This window comes from Scylla paramamosain, chromosome 27 (genome assembly GCF_035594125.1).
Source record: "Scylla paramamosain isolate STU-SP2022 chromosome 27, ASM3559412v1, whole genome shotgun sequence".
In the NCBI taxonomy this organism is placed as follows: domain Eukaryota; kingdom Metazoa; phylum Arthropoda; class Malacostraca; order Decapoda; family Portunidae; genus Scylla; species Scylla paramamosain.
The window spans coordinates 21,049,731-21,054,294 of record NC_087177.1 but is presented as its reverse complement, the minus strand read 5'-3'; the positions used below and the strand labels follow the sequence as shown (position 1 = coordinate 21,054,294).

The following is a 4,564-nucleotide window of genomic DNA, read 5'->3' as shown; positions in this document are numbered from 1 at the left end:
TATTCCCTTTATTTTTTACTTTACAGAATCTTTTGTAGGGCAAGACTCTAGAGGATATGTGCTTTCATAAGGTCTATAATGCTTTGCTTATCATAGACACATAAAAAAAAAAATAATAATAATAAAAATTAATTAATTAATTAATTTTAAAAAAATCAAAATAAATAGATATATAAATTAATTAATTAATCAAATAAATTTATATGCTTCACCTTTATAGCATTCGTATGAATGTCAAAACAAAACAAAAAAATATAAATATAAATATTAATATGAAAAAAAAAAATTACTAAATATATGAAAAATAGCATTACTACTACTACTACTACTACTGCTACTACTACTACTATTTTTTTTTTTTTTTATGTAGGAAGGACACTGGCCAAGGGCAACAAAAATGTAATAAAAAAAATGCCCGCTGAAATGCCAGTCCCATACAGGGGTCAAAGCAGTGGTCAAAAAATGATGAATAAGTGTCTTGAAACCTCCCTCTTGAAGGAATTCAAGTCATAGGAAGGTGGAAATACGGAAGCAGGCAGGGAGTTCCAGAGTTTACCAGAGAAAGGGATGAATGATTGAGAATACTAGTTAACTCTTGCGTTAGAGAAGTGGACAGAATAGAGGTGAGAGAAAGAAGAAAGTCTTGTGCAGCGAGGCCACGGAAGGAGGGGAGGTATGCAGTTAGCAAGATCAGAAGAGCAGTTAGCATGAAAATAGCGGTAGAAGACAGCTAGATATGCAACATTGCGGCGGTGAGAGAGAAGCTGAAGACAGTCAGTTAGAGGAGAGGAGTTGATGAGACGAAAAGCTTTTGATTCCACCCTGTCTAGAAAAGCAGTATGAGTGGAACCCCCCTCAGACATGTGAAGCATACTCCATACATGGACGGATAAGGCCCTTGTACAGAGTTAGCAGCTGGGGGGGTGAGAAAAACTGGCGGAGACGTCTCAGAACACCTAACTTCATAAAAGCTGTTTTAGCTAGAGATGAGATGTGAAGTTTCCAGTTCAGATTATAAGTAAAGGACAGACCGAGGATGTTCAATGTAGAAGAGGGGGACAGTTGAGTGTCATTGAAGAAGAGGGGATAGTTGTCTGGAAGGTTGTGTCGAGTTGATAGATGGAGGAATTGATTTTTTGAGGCTTTGAACAATATCAAGTTTGTTCTGCCCCAATGAGAAATTTTAGAAAGATCAGAAGTCAGGCGTTCTGTGGCTTCCCTGCGTGATATGTTTACCTCCTGAAGGGTTGGACGTCTATGAAAAGACGTGGAAAAGTGCAGGGTGGTATCTTCAGCGTAGGAGTGGATAGGACAAGAAGTTTGGTTTAGAAGATCATTAATGAATAATAAGAAGAGAGTGGGTGACAGGACAGAACCCTGAGGAACACCACTGTTAATTGATTTAGGAGAAGAACAGTGACCGTCTACCACAGCAGCAATAGAACGGTCAAAAAGGAAACTTGAGATGAAGTAAACAGAGAGAAGGATAGAAACCGTAGGAGGGTAGTTTGGAAATCAAAGCTTTGTGCCAGACTCTATCAAAAGCTTTTGATAATTATGTCCAAGGCAACAGCAAAAGTTTCACCAAAATCTCTAAAAGAGGATGACCAAGACTCAGTAAGGAAAGCCAGAAGATCACCAGTAGAGCGGCCTTGACGGAACCCATACTGGCGATCAGATAGAAGGTTGTGGAGTGATAGATGTTTAAGAATCTTCCTGTTGAAGATAGATTCAAAAACTTTAGATAGGCAGGAAATTAAAGCAATAGGATGGTAGTTTGAGGGATTAGAACGGTCACCTTTTTTAGGAACAGGTTGAATGTAAGTAAACTTCCAGCAAGAAGGAAAGGTAGTGTTGACAGACAGAGCTGAAAGAATTTGAATAGGCAAGGTGCAAGCATGGAGGCATTGTTTCGGAGAACAATAGGAGGGACCCCATCAGGTCCATAAGCCTTCCGAGGGTTTAGGCCAGCGAGGGCATGGAAAACATCATTGCGAAGAATTTTAATAGGTGGCATGAAGTTGTCAGAGGGTGGAGGAGAGGGAGGAACAAGCCCAGAATCGTCCAATGTAGAATTTTTAGCAAAGGTTTGAGCAAAGATTTCAGCTTTAGAAATAGATGCGATAGCAGTGGTGCCATCTGGTTGAAATAGAGTAGGGAAAGAAGAAGCAGCAAAGTTATTGGAGATACTTTTTGGCTAGATGCCAGAAATCACGAAGGGAGTTAGAGAGAGAGAGAGAGAGAGAGAGAGAGAGAGAGAGAGAGAGAGAGAGAGAGAGAGAGAATGTGTGTGTGTGTATATATGTGTCGGTTGGGTTGTGAAGGATGGGAAAAACCAGCAAGCCTCGGCTCCACTGACTGATCGATACTTGAATGTAATTCAAGTAAGGCGAAGTTAGGTTAGATTAGGTCAGGTCAGGTTAAGTTAGGTTAGGTTAGGTTAATTTAGGTTAGGTTGTTAGTGTTAGTTTAGGGTAGTTTAGGTGATGTTACGTTATGTTAGGTTAGGTTAGGTTAAGTTAGGTTATGTTAGGTTAGGTTAGGCCAGCTTTGCTTAATTTAGGTTAGGTTAATTTAGGATATTATAGGTTAGGTTCATTTAGGTGAAGTTTGGTTACATTAGGTTAGGTAATGTTAATTTAAGTTAGATTAGGTTAGTCAGGTTAGGTGAAGTTAAGTTAGGTTAGGTTAGGAACAACAATAAAAAGAAAGGAGGAAGAAAAACAACAACAGCAACAACAACAACAACAACAACAACAGCAACAACAAAGTTAGGTTAAGCTAATAGAGAGAGAGAGAGAGAGAGAGAGAGAGAGAGAGAGAGAGAGAGAGAGAGAGAGAGAGAGATCCTTTTATGTAAGTATTTGTAAGTATTTTATTTATCTATTTATTTTATTTTTTTGCTTGCCTTATTGCATTAAGCGAGGTAAAAAAAAATGCAAAATGATGAATGAATAAGTAAAAAAAAATGTTGGAATGCCAACAACATATGATGTTCCCAGGCGGTTACCCATCCAAGTACTAACCGGAACCAACGTTGCTTTTTTTCGCTGATCAGACGAGGAGCGGTGTATTCAACGTTGTGTGGTCGTTGGCCTTGGTGAGCTTGAGTTTCCGACTATTTGAAGATTACACTATCTTCTTCTTCTTGTTCTTCTTCTGTTTCTCTTTTTTCTTCTTCATCTTCTTCTTCTTCTTCTTCATCTTCTTCTTCTTCTTCTTCTTCTTCTTCTTAATCTTCTTCTTCTTATTTTTTTTTTTCTTCTGCTTCTTCTTCTTCTTCTTCTTCTTCTTCTTCTTCTTCTTCTTCTTCTTCTTCTTCTTCTTCTTCTTCTTCTTCTTCTTCTCCTTCTTCTTGTTTTTCTTCTTTTAATATTATATTTTCATTTATTTATTTATTTTTTATTATAATTATTTTATTTTATTTTTATTCTTATTATTATTTTCTTCCTCTTTTTCTTCTTCTTCTTCTTCTTCTTCTTCTTCTTCTTCTTCTTCTTCTTTTTCTTCTTCTTCTTCTTCTTATTATTATTATTATTAATTTATTATCATTATCATTATTATTTGTATAGTAATAATGATAAGGAGAAGAAGAAGAAGAAGAATTTATTATTAAGAACAATGATGATGTGAGGTGGTAGCAGTAGTTGGGTGTGCTCTCGGCCCAGGAATGTCTGGGCCAATCACAGAACTGGCTGGGACGGGGACCCATGATCCTGATCCAGTTGCGGGATGAAGCTTGTGTAGTCACCCATCCACGTTTTGCCCAGAGCCGTTGCTTAACCTCGTTGATCTTGAAAAGAATCTATGAAAAGAATAATAAGGATATATATATATATATATATATATATATATATATATATATATATATATATATATATATATATATATATATATATATATATATATATATATATATATATATATATATATACGCACACAGAGAAAGAGAGAGAGAGAGAGAGAGAGAGAGAGAGAGAGAGAGATGCTTTATTTGTCAATGGAAGCCTTTTTTTATTTGTTTTTCTTTTCTGCTTGCCTTATTGCATTGTTTTATCATCAAGGGAGGGAAGAAAATGCAAAATGATGAATAAATAAGGAAATAAAAATGTTGGAATGCCAACAACATCTGGTGTTCCCAGGCGGTCACCCATCCAAGTACTAACCGGACCCAACGTTGCTTAACTTCGCTGATCAGACGAGAAGCGGTGTATTCAACGTGGTGTGGTCGTTGGCTCTGATGAGCTTGACTTATCGACTATTTGAAGATGATGTTCTCCTGCTTAGTTATGAAAGCAACGCTTTTCATAGTATAGTTATAATTATATATATATATATATATATATATATATATATATATATATATATATATATATATATATATATATATATATATATATATATATATATATATATATATATATATATATACATAAACCATACTGGAAGAGCAAGGAGTTAGTGTTAATAAATATATTTGTTTTTTCTTCCAACTAGAAGAGGGGAAACTGGTTATGCTACCAAATGGAAGATAGTTTCTGAAAATTAGAATATGAATTCAGTT

General features: G+C 35.8%; 1 non-coding gene and 1 pseudogene across 1 annotated transcript; both read right to left on the bottom strand.

Annotated features, from left to right (window-relative positions):
- Positions 1 to 2,977: 2,977 nt before the first annotated feature.
- LOC135114555 (5S ribosomal RNA) lies at positions 2,978 to 3,096 on the bottom strand (annotated as a pseudogene).
- A 1,021-nt stretch (positions 3,097 to 4,117) lies between these two features.
- On the bottom strand, positions 4,118 to 4,236 carry LOC135114583 (5S ribosomal RNA). Its single transcript, XR_010275556.1, has one exon. It is a non-coding gene; the product is annotated as a 5S ribosomal RNA (ribosomal RNA).
- Positions 4,237 to 4,564: the final 328 nt, after the last annotated feature.